Source organism: Oncorhynchus mykiss, chromosome 9 (genome assembly GCF_013265735.2).
Source record: "Oncorhynchus mykiss isolate Arlee chromosome 9, USDA_OmykA_1.1, whole genome shotgun sequence".
NCBI classification, from domain to species: Eukaryota; Metazoa; Chordata; class Actinopteri; order Salmoniformes; family Salmonidae; genus Oncorhynchus; species Oncorhynchus mykiss.
The window spans coordinates 77,523,090-77,544,906 of record NC_048573.1 but is presented as its reverse complement, the minus strand read 5'-3'; the positions used below and the strand labels follow the sequence as shown (position 1 = coordinate 77,544,906).

General features: G+C 41.7%; 1 protein-coding gene across 1 annotated transcript in view; it reads left to right on the top strand.

Moving 5' to 3' along the window:
• Positions 1-518: 518 nt before the first annotated feature.
• Positions 519-21,817, top strand: part of LOC110531295 (caM kinase-like vesicle-associated protein) — an 89,917-nt gene continuing 68,618 nt past the window's right edge. The window contains exon 1 of the mRNA XM_036986981.1: positions 519-836. The gene's annotated coding sequence lies outside the window, so the exon portion shown is untranslated. The remainder of the gene's footprint in view (positions 837-21,817) is intronic.

The window sequence follows — 21,817 nt, the reverse complement described above, 5'->3', positions numbered from 1 at the left end:
GAAGAAGCTGGCGGGATTTCAGGGTTTGCGACTCCAAGTTCAACGGGCTCTGGCGCAAACACGGACAGGCCAGTGGCTAGTGCTGACGGATTTCGCATTAGTCCCCCAGAGAATTTTGTTTGTATGGACATTCAAAACTGGCCGAAATGGATCAGGCGCTTTGAAAGGTGCAGGGTAGCATCAGGCTTAAACGGCATGTTTTATCGTTAACTATTCATACCATACCATACCGAACCACATCCCTACCGACTAGGAGAACCACAGAATAATAAAAGTGAATGGAGGGCCGTGAGCAGTAGGATGCCAGATTTACTCAGAGAGAGACAGAGAGAGGGAGACAGACAGAGGGAGACAGAGAGAGAGACAGAGAGAGACAGAGAGACAGACAGAGGGAGAGAGAGAGAGACAGAGAGAGAGACAGAGAGAGACAGAGAGAGAGGGACAGACAGAGGGAGAGAGAGAGAGAGACAGAGGGAGAGAGAGAGAGAGCAAGAGAGATAGAGAGAGAGAGAGAGAGAGACAGAAAGAGGGAGAGAGAGAGAGGCAGACAGAGGGAGAGAGAGTGAGAGAAAAGGGGGCTGTTAGAGTGCACGCTGAAACACACCAATCAGAGAAACAGACAGCATCAGTCGTGTCTGGGCTCGCGCTGCACTGTTGGTTCTTTACCAAGTGGTGAGATCAGATGATACCGAAAATATATATATATTTTTAAATAACTGAACCGAAACACCGAACAGGCTACGTCTGAGGTTTGTGTTGCGGGTAAAGTTTGGATTTTAGACAGCTTGCGCTGAGTGAAGCTCCTCCCGTCTCTCCCTTCACCGTAAACACAGCAGGTAAAGTCCAGTTTATCTCTCCCTTTTTTTAATCATGGTCTATCGCTTCTCTGTGATGCGTTCTGGCAGAGAGAGCAAAAAGATAATTCTTTAAACCGCAACAGTTTGTGTCACGAACTGCAACACTGCTGGGGTTTTTCACACTCAACAGTTCCCTGTGTATCAAGAATGATCCACCACCCAAAGGACATCCAGTCAACTTGACACAACTGTGGGAAGAATTGGAGTAAACATGTGGCCAGCATCCCTGTGGAACGCTTTTGACACCTTGTTGAGTCGAATTGAGGCTGTTTTGAGGGCAAAGTGGGGGTGCAACTCAATATTAGGAAGGTGTTCTTAATGTTTTGTGCACTCAGCTGTATGGGGTATTATTCAGCTGTATGGGGGTATTATTCAGCTGTATAGGGGTATTATTCAGCTGTATAGGGGTATTATTCAGCTGTGTGGGGTATTATTCAGCTGTATGGGGTATTATTCAGCTGTATGGGGGTATTATTCAGCTGTATGGGGGTATTATTCAGCTGTATGGGGTATTATTCAGCTGTATATGGTATTATTCAGCTGTATGGGGGTATTATTCAGCTGTATAGGGTATTATTCAGCTGTATGGGGGTATTATTCAGCTGTATGGGGTATTATTCAGCTGTATGGGGGTATTATTCAGCTGTATAGGGTATTATTCAGCTGTATGGGGTATTATTCAGCTGTATGGGGGTATTATTCAGCTGTATGGGGTATTATTCAGCTGTATGGGGTATTATTCAGCTGTATGGGGGTATTATTCAGCTGTATGGGGTATTATTCAGCTGTATGGGGGTATTATTCAGCTGTATGGGGTATTATTCAGCTGTATGGGGGTATTATTCAGCTGTATGGGGTATTATTCAGCTGTATGGGGGTATTATTCAGCTGTATAGGGGTATTATTCAGCTGTATAGGGGTATTATTCAGCTGTATGGGGGTATTATTCAGCTGTATAGAGGTATTATTCAGCTGCATGGGGGTATTATTCAGCTGTATGGGGTATTATTCAGCTGTATAGGGGTATTATTCAGCTGTATGGGGTATTATTCATCTGTATGGGGGTATTATTCAGCTGTATGGGGTATTAGTAGTGCTCAGCTTACAGCATAGCTCAGTTTTCCTCTCAGCAGCCCTTACACACACACACACGCACGCACGTATGCAAGCACGCACGCACACACACACACAAAATGTCTAGAGAGAGACAATATGATGTCTATACAGTGGGGCAAAGAAGTATTTAGTCAGCCACCAATTGTGCAAGTTCTCCCACTTAAAAATATGAGAGAGGCCTGTAATTGAGAGAGGCCTGTAAAATGAGAAAAAAAATCCAGAAAATCACATTGTAGGATTTTTAATGAATTTATTTGCAAATTATGGTGGAAAATAAGTATTTGGTCACCTACAAACAAGCAAGATTTCTGGCTCTCACAGACCTGTAACTTCTTCTTTAAGAGGCTCCTCTGTCCTCCACTCGTTACCTGTATTAATGGCACCTGTTTGAACTTGTTAGTATAAAAGACACCTGTCCACAACCTCAAACAGTCACACTCCAAACTCCACTATGGCCAAGACCAAAGAGCTGTCAAAGGACACCAGAAACAAAATTGTAGACCTGCACCAGACTGGGAAGACTGAATCTGCAATAGGTAAGCAGCTTGGTTTGAAGAAATCAACTGTGGGAGCAATTATTAGGAAATGGAAGACATACTAGACCACTGATAATATCCCTCGATCTGGGGCTCCACGCAAGATCTCACCCCGTGGGGTCAAAATGATCACAAGAACGGTGAGCAAAAATCCCAGAACCACACGGGGGGACCTAGTGAATGACCTGCAGAGAGCTGGGACCAAAGTTACAAGGCCTACCATCAGTAACACACTACGCCGCCAGGGACTCAAATCCTGCAGTGCCAGACGTGTCCCCCTGCTTAAGCCAGTACATGTCCAGGCCCGTCTGAAGTTTGCTAGAGAGCATTTGGATGATCCAGAAGAAGATTGGGAGAATGTCATATGGTCAGATGAAACCAAAATATAACTTTTTGGTAAAAACTCAACTCGTCGTGTTTGGAGGACAAAGAATGCTGAGTTGCATCCAAAGAACACCATACCTACTGTGATGCATGGGGGTGGAACATCATGCTTTGGGGCTGTTTTCCTGCAAAGGGACCAGGACGACTGATCTGTGTAAAGGAAAGAATGAATGGGTTCATGTATCGTGAGATTTTGAGTGAAAACCTTCTTCCATCTGCAAGGGCATTGAAGATGAAAAGTGGCTGGTTCTTTCAGCATGACAATGATCCCAAACACACCGCCCGGGCAACGAAGGAGTGGCTTTGTAAGAAGCATTTCAAGGTCCTGGAGTGGCCTAGCCAGTCTCCAGATCTCAACCCCATAGAAAATCTTTGGAGGGAGTTGAAAGTCTGTGTTGCCCAGCAACAGCCCCAAAACATCACTGCTCTAGAGGAGATCTGCATGGAGGAATGGGCCAAAATACCAGCAACAGTGTGTGAAAACCCTGTGAAGACTTACAGAAAACGTTTGACATCTGTCATTGCCAACAAAGGGTATATAACAAAGTATTGAGATACTTTTGTTATTGACCAAATACTTATTTTCCACCATCATTTGCAAATAAATTCATTAAAAATCCTACTATGTGATTTTCTGGATTTTTTTTCTCTCATTTCGTCTGTCATACTGTATCTGTAGTTTGTGGACCATGCTAGGATGTAGTTTGTGGACCATGCTAGGCTGTAGTTTGTGGACCATGCTAGGATGTAGTTTGTGGACCATGCTAGGCTGTAGTTTGTGGACCATGCTAGGATGTAGTTTGTGGACCATGCTAGGATGTAGTTTGTGGACCATGCTAGGCTGTAGTTTGTGGACCATGCTAGGATGTAGTTTGTGGACCATGCTAGGCTGTAGTTTGTGGATCATGCTAGGCTACAGTTTGTGGACCATGCTAGGATGTAGTTTGTGGACCATGCTTGGATGTAGTTTGTGGACCATGCTAGGATGTAGTTTGAGGACCATGCTAGGATGTAGTTTATGGACCATGCTAGGCTGTAGTTTGTAGACCATGCTAGGATGTAGGATATTCTAGGCTGTTGGCTGTAGTTTGTAGGCTATTCTAGGCTATAGGCTGTAGGCTATTCTAGGCTGTAGGTTTTAGACTGTAGTCTGTAGGCTGTAGACTATGCTAGGCTGATAGCACAGTACTGTTTGCACCACCGAGAGCTGGTAACACAGTACTGTCTGCACCACCGAGAGCTGATAACACAGTACTGTCTGCACCACCGAGAGCTGGTAACACAGTACTGTCTGCACCACCGAGAGCTGGTAACACAGTACTGTCTGCACCACCGAGAGCTGATAACACAGTACTCTCTGCATCCCAAATGGCACCCTATTGCCCTGATAGCATCCCTTTGGGAGGCAGCATGTGGCCCTACAGGAGACTAATACAGTTTTAAGAGGTTCTTGTTTGATAGTGTATATTTGTGTGTTACAGAGTGTATTTGTGTGTTATAATGTATATATGTTTGTTATAGTGTATATTTGTTTGTTAATAGTATATCTTTGTGTTACAATGTATCTTTGTGTGTTACAATGTATCTTTGTCTGTTACAGTGTATCTAGCTAATTTTCCCCCAACATCGGACACTCTCTAGCGGTTAGAGGATTAAATCACCTTGAACTCAACATTTAAATGGACTGGAAAATAACGGTAAGTTTTGCGACTAAAGAAACCTTTTCAGCTAGCTGAAAACGGATTATAATTGCAATTTATGTAAGTTAAATTAGGTTTGGAGAGTTTTCAAAAAAGTTATGTATATACACATTTTGTGGGACACGCTGTATATTGTCAAATTTGACTGCGTGACACACCACACGTAATTCAATATCCAACGTTTTACCTCTGAAATATAGCTAACGGATTTCAGACAAGTCTTTTTTTTATTTACCGGAAGGATAGCGAACTGACGTTAGTCAACTACCTTGTAAACACATTGGATACGAGGTTTGGTGTCTCTTTTTTTAACAAAATTAAACGGATATATCTTGTAATTGAACAAAATAGTAAGGTGGCCGATAATACGTGGCCGATAAGTGTTTTATCGTGTTTATCAAAAAGCTGATAGTAGTAGAATTTCCACTGAAATGTCAAACATGCTAATTGCTGACCCGTTAGCTAACATTTTTAAGACACCAATAATCACAAAACATAGATGGCTTGATCACAAGATAACACTGTTGAAGGTAATATATTTCTTAAACAATGTTTAATATGCCGATAATACAGGGTGCTACACTATATTTGTTTGTTATAGTGTATATTTGTGTGTTATAGTGTCTATATGTGTGTTATAGTGTATATTTGTCTGTTATTGTGTATATTTGTATGTCATAGTGTATATTGGGGTGTTATATCAATCAATCAAATGTATTTATATAGCCCTTCTTTCATCAGCTGATATCTCAAAGTGCTGTACAGAAACCCAGCCTAAAACCCCCAAACAGCAAGCAATGCAGGTGTAGAAGCACGGTGGCTAGGAAAAACTCCCTAGAAAGGCAGGAACCTAGGAAGAAACCTAGAGAGGAACCAGGCTCTGAGGGGTGGCCAGTCCTCTTCTGGCTGTGCCGGGTGGAGATTATAACAGAACATGGCCAAGATGTTCAAATGTTCACAAATGACCAGCATGGTCAAATAATAATAATCACAGTGGTTGTGGAGGGTGCAACAGGTCAGCACATCAGGAGTAAATGTCAGTTTTCATAGCCGATCATTCAGAGTTAGAGACAGCAGGTGCGTTAGAGAGAGAGAGAGAGTTGAAAACAGCAGGTCCGGGAGAAGGTAGCAAGTCTAGTGAACAGGTCAGGGTTCAGGCAGAACAGTTGAAACTGGAGCAGCAGCAACACCCGGTGGACTGGATCCAGCAAGGAGTCATCCGGCAAGGTTGTACTGAGGCATGGTTCTAGGGCTCAGGTCCTCTGAGAGAAAGAGAGAAAGATGGAAAGAGAGAAAGAGGGAGCGAAAGAAAGAGAATTAGAGGGAGCATACTTAAATTCACAAAGGACATCGGATAAGAGAAATACTCCAGATAGAACAGAAGGACCCTAGCTCCCTGCCACATAGACTATTGCAGCATAGATACTGGAGACTGAGACAGGAGGGGTCAGGAGACACTGTGGCCACGTCCGACGATACCCGCGGACAGGGCCAACCAGGCAGGATATAACCCCACCCACTTTTCCAATGCACAGCCCCCACACCACAAGAGCGATATCTCCAACCACCAACTTACCATCCTGAGACAAGGCCGAGTATAGCCCACGAATATCTCTCCCACGGCACGAATCCAAGGGGGGTGCCAACCCAGACAGGAAGATTATGTCAGTGACTCAACCCAATCAAGTGACGCACCCCTCCTAAGGACGGCATGGAAGAGCACCAGTAAGCCAGTGACTCAGCCCCTGTAATAGGGTTAGAGGCAGAGAATCCCAGTGGAGAGAGCTGGAGAGAGGAGTCTTCAATAAAGACTTAAAGGTCGAGACCGAGTCTGCGTCTCACATGGGTAGGCAGACCATTCCATAGAAATGGAGCTCCATAGGAGAAAGTCCTGCCTCAAGCTGTTTGCTTAGAAATTCTAGGGACAGTAAGGAAGCCTGCGTCTTGTGACCGTAGCGTACGTGTAGGTATGTACAGCAGGACCAAATCGGAAAGATAGGTAGGAGAAAGTGCATGTAATGCTTTGTAGGTTAGCAGTAAAACCTTGAAATCAGCCCTTGTCTTGACAGGAAGCCAGTGTAGGGAGGCTAGCACTGGAGTAATATGATCAAATGTTTTGGTTCTAGTCAGGATTCTAGCAGCCGTATTTAGCACTAACTGAAGTTTATTTAGTGCTTTATCCGGGTAGCCGGAAAGTAGAGCATTGCAATAGTCTAACCTAGAAGCAACAAAAGCATGGATTCATTTTTCTGCATCATTTTTGGATAGAAAGTAGAAAGTTTCTGATTTTTGCAATGTTACGCAGATGGAAAAAAGCTGTCCTTGAAACAGTCTTGATATTTTCGTCAAAAGAGAGATCAGGGTCCAGAGTAACGCCGAGGACCGTCACAGTTTTATTTGAGACGATTGTACAACCATCAAGATTAATTGTCAGATCCAACAGAAGATCTCGTTGTTTCTTGGAACCTAGAACTAGCATCTCTGTTTTGTTTAAAATAAAAACCGTTGCCGCCATCCACTTCCTTATGTCTGAAATGCAGGCTTTCAGGGAGGGCAATTTTGTGGCTTCACCATGTTTCATCGAAGTGTACAGCTCTATGTCGTCCACATAGCAGTGAAAGTTAACTATGTTTCCGAATAACATCACCAAGAGGTAAAATATAAAGTGACAACAATAGAGGTCCAAAAAAATGAACCTTGAGGAACACCAGAATTTACAGTTGATTTGTCAGAGGACAAACCATCCACAGAGACAAATAAGATCTAAACTTGTCCGTGTAGACCGATTTGGGTTTCCAATCTCTCCAAAATAATGTGGTGATTGATGGTATCTAAAGAAGTATTAGAGTTCTAGGAGCACGAGGACAAAATTAAGGCAGTTATACAATTTTAAAAACATTACAATATATTCATTACAGAATTTACAACACGCTAAGAGTGTGTCCTCAGGCCCATACTCCACTACCACATATCTACAACACAAAATCCATGTGTAGGTGTGTTTATAGTGTGTCTATGCATCTGTCTGGGCCGATGTTTGTGTTGCTTCACTGTTCCAATGTGTATTTTTATCTGTTTTTTAAATCCAATTCTACTGCTTGCATGAGTTACTTGATGTGGAATAGAGTTCCATGTAGTCATGGCTCTATGTGGTACTGTGCGCCTCCCATAGTCTGTTCTGGACTTGGGGACTGTGAAGAGACCTCTGGTGGCATGTCTTGTGGGGTATGTATGGGTGTCTGCGCTGTGAGCTAGTAGTTTAAACAGACCTCTGGTGGCATGTCTTGTGGGGTATGGATGGGTGTCTGAGCTGTGTGCTAGTAGTTTAAACAGACAGCTCGGCACATTCAACATGTCAACATGTCAACCTCCAATCGTGTTGAGTCATCCACATACAAAGACACACGGGCTTTACTCAAAGCCAGTGGCATGTCGTTAGTAAAGACATATTTTATGTCGTTAGTAAAGATTGAAAAAAGTAAGGGGCCTAAACAGCTACCCTGGGGAATTCCTGATTTTACCTGGATTATGTTGGAGAGGCTTCCATTAAAGAACCCCCTCTTTAAAAAAAAATACATTTAAGTACGCAAGTCAGTTAATTAAGAACAAATTCTTATTTACAATGACAGCCTACACCTGCCAAACCCAGACGACGCTGGGCCAATTGTACACCACTCGATGGGACTCCCAATCATGGCCGGTTGTGATACAGCCTGCATCTGAACCAGGGTGCCTGATGCCTCTAGCACTGAGATGCAGTGCCTTAGACCGCTGCTCCACCTGGGAGCCCTCTTTATCCACAATATAGCAGGTGTAAAGTTATAACACATCAGTTTTTCCAGCAGCAGACTATGATCAATAATGTCAAAAGCCGCACTGAAGTCTAACAAAGCAGCCCCCGCAATCTTTTTATACATTTCTCTCAGCCAATCATCAGTCATTTGTGTAAGTGCTGTGCTTGTTGAATGTCCTTTCCTATAAGCGTGAAAAGTCTGTTGTCAATTTGTTTACTGTAAAATAGCATTGAATCTGGTCAAACACAATTTTTTCCAGAAGTTTACTTAGGGTTGGTAACAGGCTGATTGGTCGGCTATTTGAGCCAGTAAAGGGGGCTTTACTATTCTTGGGTAGCAGAAGGACTTTTGCTTCCCTCCAGGCCTGAGGGCACACACTTTCTAGTAGACTTAAATTGAAGATATGGCAAATAGGAGTGGCAATATTGTCCTCTATTATCCTCAGTAATTTTCCATCCAAGTTTACAAACCCCGTTGGCTTGTCATTGTTGATAGACAACGGGGAAAAAAATGTGCCTCTTCCATACTTGCTTTACGGAATTCAAAATTACAATGCTTGTCTTTCATAATTTGGTCAGATATACTTGGATGTGTAGTGTCAGTGTTTGTTGCTGGCATGTCATGCCTAAGTTTGATTATCTATCTATTATCTATCCAATGAAAAAATCAGGAAAGTAGGTGGTGATATCAGTCAGTTTCATAATGAATGAGCCCTTTGATTCAATGAATGATGCCTTTTTCCCCCCAAAATGTTATTGCTATTTAAGTTGCTCCAAGGGTTTTTACTATTTTTACATTCTTTGTCATTTATGTTTCAAAGTTTCTTCTTCTTAGCCATTCGTTTTCCCTCTCAACCATTTTTCAATTCCTCATCAATCCACGGGGATTAACAAACAGTTTTTACAATAATTTTCTTAAATGTGCTTATTAGAAACTGAAATAAGCAATTTCATAAATGTGTCAAGTGCAACGTATATTTTCTCCTCACATCACAGAACAACAACTATTCTTTATATCATCAACATAGGAATCATTACAAAACCTATTCTATGACCTCTTATACACTATATTAGGTCCAGCCTTAGGAAGTTTGGTTTTCCTAGACATGGCTACTTTATTGTGATCCCTGCATCCGATCTGGATACTGCTTTCAAGCACATTTCTGCAGCATTAGTGAAGATGTGATCAATACATGTTGATGACTTCATTCCCGTGCTGTTTGTAACTACCCTGGTAGGTTGACTGATAACCTGAACCAGGTCGCAGGCACTAGTTACAGTTAGAAGCTTTTTCTGGAGTGGGCAGCCTGATGAAAGCCAGTCAACATGTAATGTATGTAATGAAATTAATTATGTGTACACATGAAGACAATTGAAAGGGTGAAATGAGAAACGTCATTGTTTGCTAACTGATCGACTTTGATATCAAGCTAATGTGGATTATAGATTGAATAACCATTCACTGTTTGTATTCTTTCATGATTTATGATAAATAGTTACGAGCCTAAATGACTCGCGGATGATTACTATTGACTTCTTAACGAACTGGATTGTTGACTCCCCTAATTATGTTAATCGTGAATGATTGTCATGTGATCTTTGGGATGAGGAATTTGATTGGATACATAGTAAATATTCCACTTTATGGTTAAAGGAATTCCTGCCTCAGTCTCATCCATTCCTCTGTCACCTGACCACCTGTTCACCTTCACTGTCAGTCATCCTACCTGTCCAGCTACCCACACAGATTCCACTAATCTGTCAATGGTGGAATCATAACACATGTTATCCAGATACTGACTGTTAGCACTTGGTGGTCTATGGCAGCTTCCCACCAGAATGGGCTTTAGGTGAGGCGGATGAACCTGTAGCCATATTACTTCAACAGTATTTAACATTATCCAGATACTGACTGTTAGCACTTACTGGTCTATAGCAGCTTCCCACCAGAATGGGCTTTAGGTGAGGCGGATGAACCTGTAGCCATATTACTTCAACAGTATTTAACATGATAGGTGCATCTGCCTCACCTAAAGCCCATTCTGGTGAGAAGCTCTTGTTCTGAGCCCTTGAAGTAGTTATTTATTTTGCTCTGCAAGGGCCGTAGCTTTTGTGGAGCGATGGGTAACGGTGCTTCGAGGATGACTGTTGTGTGCAGAGGGTCCCTGGTTCGAGCCCAGGTAGGGGCGAGGAGGGACGGAATCTACACTGTTACAACACTGTTACATTACCACTATCTCATTTAAAAATCCAATTTCAACTGTTCAGAGCTGCCCTTCATAATGCCATTAAAACCCACATGGACTACGATGATAGAAATCTGTTCTATGTCCTGGAGCAGCTAAATGATGTAATTTACTCAAGCTCTGGAATATGACATTGTTTTTGCACCAGGGACAGTCACATTTCTTACCATGGAGCTTCCCAAAATCACCCGCTCGATCCAGAACGGGGACATAAGGTTGCGACTTCGAAGGAGTAGGCACTGAGGCCGTAGAGAGACAAGGCTCCAGGGTTGAGAAACTATTCATCCGCTCCGAGCCTCTTGTTGGGAGTGCAGGCTGCTTCGACGGCTCGTGACATGTGACCATTGTTGATTGTCATGCTACTCTTGCTATGCTCATTTGACCATGCTATCAGATGGGGGGAGGAGAGGCAGGAGATGGCTCGCCTCCGTGCAAAACCGGCCAGTCGACAAGACTGAGATGCATCCAACATGCGTGAACGCCGTCCAGCCACCCGCATAGAAAAGGTAAACATTCCACTCTGCATATTCCCCAGTTTCTTACATAGGCTGGGGACCTGCGTGATCAAGGACGCCACCTCAATACTATAATCCTCGGCAAAAAAACAATTGTTGCATTGGAACTCTGGGTGGGTGATCCAGTTTGTCCTGAAACAAAGGTAGATACAGATCCTGCTGCATTGGAACTCTTTGGGGCGGCAGCATAGCCAAGTGGTTAGAGCATTGGACTAGTAACCGAAAGGTTGCAAGATCAAATCCCCGAGCTGACAAGGTACAAAGCTGTCGTTCTGCCCCTGAACAAGGCAGTTAACCCACTGTTCCTAGGTCATCATTGAAAATAAGAACTTGTTCTTAACTGACTTGCCTAGTTAAATTAATACAACTCAGGACAAACTGAGTGATCAGTTTGTCCTGAGACAACTTCTCCAGTGCTGGAACTGTTCATTTACTCTATCTACTTCGTTAGCTTGATGACGTTAGCAACTTAGCTAGGTCATGAGCGAAACAAAGAGTAGTAGATACAGATAGAGAGCAGGTGGAGGCTGTTTGCTAGGGAACCTTTGAACCATAGGCTGTTGTATCAGACTGTAATGCTGAATGAAACAGCTGACAGAACCTTGGCTATAACGTACACATGGATAGCACATTGCTTTTCACTTGGTTGCGATTCCACATCCCTTAACGCCTGTTAGACAATATATTTTATGACGCCAGTCATAAAGATTATCTTTGGCTGCAGTTAAGCTAGGTAGTGTGTTGGAATATTCTAATAAAGACTTTGTCATTTCTTCAAACAATCCTCTTTATTCAATGTCGATTAATTATTGCAATAATGAGACTGTTGGGCCGAGCAGACCATGCTGTTTCTGGTATAGCTGATACCAAGAATGCTCAGTCATGGCTGGTTCAATCCCTCCCATATAGATTGGGGGACACCATAAGCCACTTTTGGGTTCATCCTCTGGTCATCTGCCTGTGGTGCCGTTTCCCAGATGCCAGGATAATTAGCAATACTGATGCCTTGGTTCTGTTCCTCCAGGCTCTCTCTATCACTCTACCCACCACATCTGATCTATGGAATGCCAGCTGTGGGTTTTTATGGCTCCTCTCAGTTCATACATACATGTAATAGAACAGAAATGTCTTACTGTTTAGTTAAGTGTATAATTGTCAAATGTCCAACAAATCAGGTAAATCTGTAATTTTTTCGAACACACTAGCTACTAAATTACTCAACCAGTGATTAAGTGTAATTGATGAAGCAAACATCAAATACATATTGGTAGAGCATACAACACATTTAAAAGCTTTACTCACTGGAGGATGACTTGGTGGAGTAGCCATTCCAACATTGAATGATATCTCTAACACCTGTGTTCTATCTGTGTTCTTTCTGTGTTCTGTGTTCTGTCTGTGTTCTATCTGTGTTCTGTGTTTTGTCTGTGTTCTATCTGTGTTCTATTTGTGTTCTGTCTGTGTTCTATCTGTGTTCTGTGTTCTGTCTGTGTTCTATCTGTGTTCTGTCTGTGTTCTGTCTGTGTTCTATCTGTGTTCTATCTGTGATATCCCGGCTGTCTGGCTCTGAATCATATCATTCAACATCTTCCGGTCGTTCAGATGTGAAGACAACTTCTTACAATATTTTATAGTTCAATGGAGACTGAGATGAAGCTTGCATTTGTTGATCCATTCGCCATAGCAACGCGGAATATTAGTGTCATAATAACAATGATGTTAATGCCCACTAATACAGTCAAAGTCAGAAGTTTACATGTTAACAAACTACAATTTTGGCAAGTCGGATGTGCATGACACAAGCCATTTTTCTAGCAATTGTTTGATTATTATTTCACTGTATCACAATTCCAGTGGGTCAGAAGTTTACATACACTAAGTTGACTGTGCCTTTAAACAGCTTGGAAAATTGGCTTTAGAAGTTTCTGATAGGCTAATTGACATCATTTGAGTCAATTGGAGGTGTACCTTTCAAGGCCTACGTTCAAAATCAGTGCCTCTTTGCTTGACATCATGGGAAAATCTAAAGAAATCAGCTAAGACCTCAGAAAAAAAATTGTAGACCTCCACAAGTCTGATCCATCCTTGGGAGCAATTTCCAAACGCCTGAAGGTATCACGTTCATCTGTACAAACAATAGTACACAAGTATAAACACCATGGGACCATGCAGCCGTAAAACCGCTCAGGAACGAGGCGCTTTATCTGAGAGACGAACGTACTTTGGTGCGAAAAGTGCAAATCAATCCCAGAACAACAGCAAAGGACCTTGTGAAGATGCTGGAGGAAACAGGTACAAAAGTATCTACATCCACAGTAAAATGAGTCCTATATTGACATAACCTGAAAGGCCGCTCAGCAAGGAGGAAACCACTGCTCCAAAACCGCCATTAAAAATCCAGACTACGGCTTGCAATTGCACATGGGGACAAAGATTGTACTTTTTGGAGAAATGTCCTCTGGTCTGATGAAACAAAAACAGAACTGTTTGGCCATATTGACCGTCGTTATGTTTGGAGGACAAAGGGGGAGGCTTGCAAGCCGAATAATACCATCCCAACCGTGAAGCGCGGGGGTGGCAGCATCATGTTGTGGGGGTGCTTTGCTGCAGGATGGACTGGTGCACTTCACAAAATAGATGGCATCATGAGGCAAGAAAATTATGTGGATATATTGAAGCAACATCTCAAGACATCAGTCAGGAAGTTAAAGCTTGGTCAGAAATGGGTCTTCCAAATGGACAATGGCCCCAAGCATACTTCCAAAGTTGTGGCAAAATGGCTTAAGGACAACAAAGTCAAGGTATCAGAGTGGCCATCACAAAGCCCTGACCTCAATCCTATAGAAACTGTGTGGTCAGAACTGAAAAAGCGTGTGCGAGCAAGGAGGCCTACAAACCTGACTCAGTTACACCAGCTCTGGCAGGAGGAATGGGACAAAATTCACCCAATTATTTGTGGGAAGCTTATGGAAGGCTACCCGAAATGTTTGACCCAATATAAACAATTTAATGGCAATGCTACCAAATACTAATTGAGTGTATGTAAACTTCTGACCCACTGGGAATGTGAAAGACATTAAAACTGAAATAAATATTTATCTCTACTATTATTCTGACATTTCACATTCTTAAAATAAAGTGGTGATCCTAACTGACCTAAAACAGGGAATTTTTACTAGGATTAAATGTCAGGAATTGCAAAAAACTGAGTTTAAATGTATTTGGCTAAGGTGTATGTAAACTTCTGACTTCAACTGTATCTCATGGACAGATTCTCGTGGATGAAATGGCCAACGTAGAATTATGGGATTTACAAGCAGGAAACCTTTGAGGGTTTTGATTGGGCGAAAGTGGTGCTTATTAAACAGGTGATTTTCAAGCCTGCATGCAGATAATAAACAGTTTCCACTAGAATCCACATTCACAAAGTTAAAATATACTGTTTCGTAAAAATTAGCGGAAGAGAGGGGTTTGGCTTCCTTTCTTTGGCCAGAAGTAAAACTTCAGGTAATGACTTACTTTCACACACTAATTTATTTAGTTATTATCCACACATCATGTACAAACTCCTCTTTATTCATATGATTGCAAATCATTTAGCTTTTTTTTTTAAAGAATTTATGTTTGTGTATAGTTGAATTACATTTGTGATAAAAAAATTTTATGGATCATGGTACTCAGCATTTACAATAATATTGGCTGTAATAAATCTCCATAGAAGCTGCTGCTCATCCTACTCAGTCAGCCAGCATGTGAGTTTGTAAATGTCTGTGTGAGTGAAACGCTTATTTACAAGCCCTGAACCAACAACGCAGTAGCTGTAGGATCTTTCTTTATTTGGACTATTTTACAGATTTAATAAACAACAATCACTCCTGGTTGTCTTGTGTACTAACAACCATCAATAAAACTGCAATATGTCTACTTTTTTGGGGGGAAATCTGACCAAATTCACATAGAAATGTGTGTTATAGATCTGTCATGCTCATTGAAAGCCAGTCTAAGAAGCAGTAGACCTGTTCTAGGTGTTCTATTTCTATGGTTCCTGTTCTTAAGTTTAATTGTCATGTCTTTTACCTTTTAGTTTTGTACACCAGCTTCAAACAGCATAACATACAATATGTGTAGTAATATGTGTAGTAATATGTTTAGTAATATGTGTAGTAATATGTGTAGTTATATGTGTAGTAATGTGTAGTAATATGTGTAGTAATATGTGTAGTAATGTGTAGTAATATGTGTAGTAATATGTGTAGTAATGTGTAGTAATGTGTAGTAATATGTGTAGTAATATGTGTAGTAATATGTGTAGTAATATGTGTAGTAATGTGTAGTAATATGTGTAGTAATATGTGTAGTAATATGTGTAGTTATATGTGTAGTAATGTGTAGTAATATGTGTAGTAATATGTGTAGTAATGTGTAGTAATATGTGTAGTAATATGTGTAGTAATGTGTAGTTATATGTGTAGTTATTGATAATATATTTCACGGTAGAGATGGTTATATGTGTAGTAATATGTTTAGTAATATGTGTAGTAATATGTGTAGTTATATGTGTAGTAATGTGTAGTAATATGTGTAGTAATATGTGTAGTAATGTGTAGTAATATGTGTAGTAATATGTGTAGTAATGTGTAGTAATATGTGTAGTAATATGTGTAGTAATGTGTAGTAATATGTGTAGTAATATGTGTAGTAATATGTGTAGTTATATGTGTAGTTATTGATAATATATTTCACGGTAGAGATGGTTATATGTGTAGTAATATGTGTAGTAATGTGTAGTAATATGTGTAGTAATATGTGTAGTAATGTGTAGTAATATGTGTAGTAATATGTGTAGTAATATGTGTAGTAATGTGTAGTAATATGTGTAGTAATATGTGTAGTAATGTGTAGTAATATGTGTAGTAATATGTGTAGTAATATGTGTAGTAATATGTGTAGTAATATGTGTAGTAATATGTGTAGTAATATGTGTAGTAATATGTGTAGTAATGTGTAGTAATATGTGTAGTAATATGTGTAGTAATATGTGTAGTTATATGTGTAGTTATTGATAATATATTTCACGGTAGAGATGGTTATATGTGTAGTAATATGTGTAGTAATGTGTAGTAATATGTGTAGTAATATGTGTAGTAATGTGTAGTAATATGTGTAGTAATATGTGTAGTAATATGTGTAGTAATGTGTAGTAATATGTGTAGTAATATGTGTAGTAATGTGTAGTAATATGTGTAGTAATATGTGTAGTAATATGTGTAGTAATATGTGTAGTTATTGAAATATATTTCACGGTAGAGATGGTTATATGTGTAGTAATATGTGTAGTAATATGTGTAGTTATTGATAATATATTTCACAGTGATAGAGATGGTTATATGTGTAGTAATATGTGTAGTTATATGTGTAGTTATATGTGTAGTTATATGTGTAGGTAGAGATGGTTATATGTGTAGTTATATGTGTAGTTATATGTGTAGGTAGAGATGGTTATTTGTGTAGTAATATGTGTAGTAATATGTGTAGGTAGAGATGGTTATATGTGTAGTAATATGTGTAGTAATATGTGTAGGTAGAGATGGTTATATGTGTAGTTATATGTGTAGTTATATGTGTAGGTAGAGATGGTTATATGTGTAGTTATATGTGTAGTAATATGTGTAGTTATATGTGTAGTTATATGTGTAGTTATATGTGTAGTTATATGTGTAGTAATATGTGTAGTAATATGTGTAGTAATATGTGTAGTAATATGTGTAGTAATATGTGTAGTAATATGTGTAGTAATATGTGTAGTAATATCTGTAGTTATATGTGTATTTATATGTGTAGTAATATGTGTAGTAATATGTGTAGTAATATCTGTAGTTATATGTGTATTTATATGTGTAGTAATATGTGTAGTAATATGTGTAGTAATATCTGTAGTTATATGTGTATTTATATGTGTAGTAATATGTGTAGTAATATGTGTAGGTAGAGATGGTTATATGTGTAGTAATATGTGTAGTAATATGTGTAGGTATATGTGTATTTATATGTGTAGTAATATGTGTAGTTATATGTGTAGTTATATGTGTAGGTAGAGATGGTTATATGTGTAGTTATATGTGTAGTTATATGTGTAGTTATATGTGTAGTTATATGTGTAGGTAGAGATGGTTATATGTGTAGTTATATGTGTAGTAATATGTGTAGTTATATGTGTAGCTAGAGATGGTTATATGTGTAGTTATATGTGTAGTAATATGTGTAGTTATATGTGTAGGTAGAGATGGTTATATGTGTAGTTATATGTGTAGTAATATGTGTAGTTATATGTGTAGTAATATGTGTAGTTATATGTGTAGTAATATGTGTAGTTATATGTGTAGGTAGAGATGGTACAAAGATTCTCCACGTTGCTTGTTTTGTCACATAAACTGAAATTAGCCAAATTATTAGAATATTAGCAACCAGGAAATGGCGATTTCAGTTAAGTGTATCTACTATGTCCATCCTCTCTCCCTCTCTATAAATATATATATATATATATACAGTATATCCCTCTCTATCTCTCTGTCTCTCTCATTAGTTCAGTGTCCTGTCATTAAGTGTATGTACTATGCCCATCCTCTCTCTCTCTCTCTATATATATATATATCCCTCTCTCTCTCTCTCTCTCATTAGTTCAGTGTCCTGTCATGTAGGTCAGTGGCCTGGGGGGGTGGGGCAGTTAGGAGCGTGTGTGTGTGTGTGTGTGTGTGTGTGTGTGTGTGTGTGTGTGTGTGTGTGTGTGTGTGTGTACGCATGTGTGTGTGTGTGTGTGTGTGTGTGTGTGTGTGTGTGTGTGTGTGTGTGTAAGCATGTGTGTGTGTGTGTGTCATGGGAGTGTTGATCAGTGGCTGACAGGCCTGAAACCAGAACAGCCTGTGGCAGGGCCTGCAGGCACACCCACACACATACCCTCACACAAACACAAACACACACACACACACACAATTCTCAGGAAACCAAGCACCACTGTGAGTATGGTCACAGCTGGAAGATGTGAGCAGTGTGTGGACAATAAAAAGTTTGGACACCTACTCATTCAAGGGTTTTTAATTGCAATTAATCTGATCACTCTTCATAACATTCTGGAGTATAATACCAAGTCCATATTATAGCAACAACAGCTCAAATAAGCAATGGGAAAATTTAAAGAATTTTGAAAGTTTCTTCAAGTGCAGTCGCAAAAACCCATCAAGCGCTATGATGAAACTGTCTCTCATGAGGACCACCACAGGACAGGAAGACCCAGAGATACCTCAACTGCGGAGGATGACTTCATTAGTTACCAGCCTCAGAAATTGCAGCCCAAATAAATTCTTCACAGAGTTCAAGTAACAGACACATCAACATCAACTGTTCAGCTAGTTAGCCTAGTTTTGGTATAGAACGCGGCCTGCGTGTTGGTGTGGAACGCGGCCTGCGTGTTGGTGTGGGAACGCGGCCTGCGTGCTGGTGTGGAACGCGGCCTGCGTGTTGGTGTGGAACGCGGCCTACGTGTTGGTGTGGAACGCGGCCTGCGTGCTGGTGTGGAACGCGGCCTGCGTGTTGGTGTGGAACGCGGCCTGCGTGTTGGTGTGGAACGCGACCTGCGTGTTGGTGTGGAACGCGGCCTGCGTGTTGGTGTGGAACGCGGCCTGCGTGTTGGTGTGGAACGCGGCCTGCGTGTTGGTGTGGAACGCGGCCTGCGTGTTGGTGTGGAACGCGGCCTGCGTGTTGGTGTGGAACGCGGCCTGCGTGTTGGTGTGGAACGCGGCCTGCGTGTTGGTGTGGAACGCGACCTGCGTGTTGGTGTGGAACGTGGCCTGCATGTTGGTGTGGAACGCGGCCTGCATGTTGGTGTGGAACGCGACCTGCGTGTTGGTGTGGAACGCGACCTGCGTGTTGGTGTGGAACGTGGCCTGCATGTTGGTGTGGAACGCGGCCTGCGTGTTGGTTACAGTAATAATATGAATACAGTGCTTCTGTCATGAGCATCACTTCATGAAAACCATTCATATATCAAACTTTATGTCACATGCGCCGAATACAACAAGTGTAGACTTCACCGTGAAATGCTTTACTGACCAGCCCTTAACCAACAGTGCAGTTCAAGAAGAATAAAATATTTACCAAGTAGGTTAAAATGAAAGGTAATAATAAAAAGTAACACAATAAGAATAACGAGGGGCACCGGTCCCGAGTCAGTGTGCAGGGGTACAGGCTAGTTGAGGTAATCTGTACATGTAGGTGGGGCCGAAGTGACTATGCATAGGTAACAAACAAACAGGGAGTAGCAGCAGTGTACAAGAGGGCAGGGGGGGGTCAATGTAAATTCTCCGGTGGCGATTTTTATGAATTGTTCAGCAGTGTAATGGCTTGGGGGTAGAAGCTGTTGAGGAGCCTTTTTTTGAGGAGTCTTAGACTCCGGTATCGCTTGCCGTGTGGTAGCAGAGAAAACAGTCTGTAACTTCAGTGACTGGAGTCTCTGACAATTGTATTGGCTTTCCTCTGACACCGCCTATTACATAGGTCCTGGATGGTAGGAAGCTTGGCCCCAGTGATGTACAGGGCCGTTCGCACTGCCCTCTGTAGCGCCTTATGGTCAGATGCCGAGCAGTTGCCATACCAGGCAGGATGCAACCAGTCAGGATGCTCTCAATGGTGCAGCTGTAGAACCTTTTGAGGATCTGGGGACCCATGCCAAATCTTTTCAGTCTCCTGAGGGGGAATAGGCTTTATTGTCGTGCCCTCTTCCCAACTGTCTTGGTATGTTTGGACCATGATACTTCATTGGTGACGTGGACACCAAGGAGCTTGAAACTCTCGACCAGCTCCACTACAGCCCCGTCGATGAGAATGTAGGCCTGTTTGGCCCGCCTTTTCCTGTAGTCCACAATCAGCTCCTTTGTCTTGCTCACATTGAGGGAGAGGTTGTTGTCCTGGCACCACACTGTCAGTTCTCTGACCTCCTTCCAATAGGCCGTCTCATCATTGTCGGTGATCAGGCCTACCACTGTTGTGTCGTCAGCAAACTTAATGATGGTGTTGGAGTCATGTTTGGCCACGCAGTTGTGGGTGAACAGGGAGTACAGGGGGGGACTAAGTACAAACCCCTGAGGGGCCCAAAGTGTTAAGGATCAGCGTGGCAGACATGTTGTTTTGCTTGGTAGGTGTGGCAGGTGTTCCTCATGTCCAGGTGGGAAAGGTCAGAGTGGAGTGTGATAGAGATTGCATCATCTGTGGATCTGTTGGGGCAGTATGTAAATTGGAGTGGTTCTAGGGTTTCCGGGATGATGCTGTTTATGTGAGCCATGACCAGCCTTTCAAAGCACCTCATGGCTACCCACGTGAGTGCCACGGGGCGGTAATCATTTAGGCAGGTTACCTTCACTTCCTTGGGACTATAGTGGTCTGCTTGAAATATGTAGGAAACATGTAGATATTACAGACTCGGTCAGGAAGACGTTGAAAATGTCAGTGAAGACACTTGCCAGTTGGTCCGCACATGCTTTGAGTACACGTCCTGGTAATCCTTCTGGCCCAGCGGCTTTGTTAATGTTGACCTGTTTAAAGGTTTTGTTCACATCGGCTACCGAGAGCGTTATCACACAGTCATCCAGAACAGCTGGTGCTCTCGTGCATGCTTCAGTGCTGCTTGCCTCAAAGCGAGCGTAAAAGGCATTTAGCTCATCTGGTAGGCTCACGTCACTGGGCAGCTCATGTCTGGGTCTCCCTTTGTAGTCCATAATAGTTTGCAAGCCCTGACACATCCGATAAGTGTCAGAGTGTAGTAGGATTCAATCTTAATCCTCTATTGACAATTTGCTTGTTTGATGGTTTGTCTGAGGATACAGGATTTCTTATAAGCATCCGGAAAAAGATCTTTGAAAGCGGTAGCTCTAGCCTTTAGCTCGATGTGGATGTTGCCTGTAATCCATGGCTTCTGGTTGGGGTATGTACGTACAGTCACTGTGGGGACGACGTCATCTATGCACTTATTGATGACACAGTGAGTCGTCAGGCTAGGGAAAACCTGGAGTCACTGAGTCGTCAGGCTAGGGAAAACCTGGACTCACTAAAATAGTTTCAATGATCGCATTTCAGCGACAGCCTGTTTTGGACCATTCAACTGCACCGTACACACACACACATAGAGAGAGAACCTTTGACAGCACGGTGTAAAATATTCATGTCAATTATCATAATCTTGGAATAATGCAGCTAGATGAAAACCGCTGTCACTTATACAGACTGGCACTTAGGGTAGGGTCCCAAAGGGTGCCCTATTCCCTACAGAGTGCACTACTTTAGACCGGAGTCCTATATGCCCTATTCTCTACATAGTGCACTACTTTTAACCAGAGCCCTATACGCCCTATTCCCTACATAGTGCACTACTTTCAACCAGAGCCCTATGGAACCCTATTCCCTACATAGTGCACTACTTTTAACCAGAGCCCTATGGAACCCTATTCCCTACATAGTGCACTACTTTTAACCAGAGCCCTATACGACCTATTCCCTACATAGTGCACTACTTTAGACCAGAGCCCTATACGACCTATTCCCTACATAGTGCATAGTTCAACCAGAGCCATAGGTGTTATAAAGGGTGCCATTTGAGACACCGATATACAGTAGTCACTGGG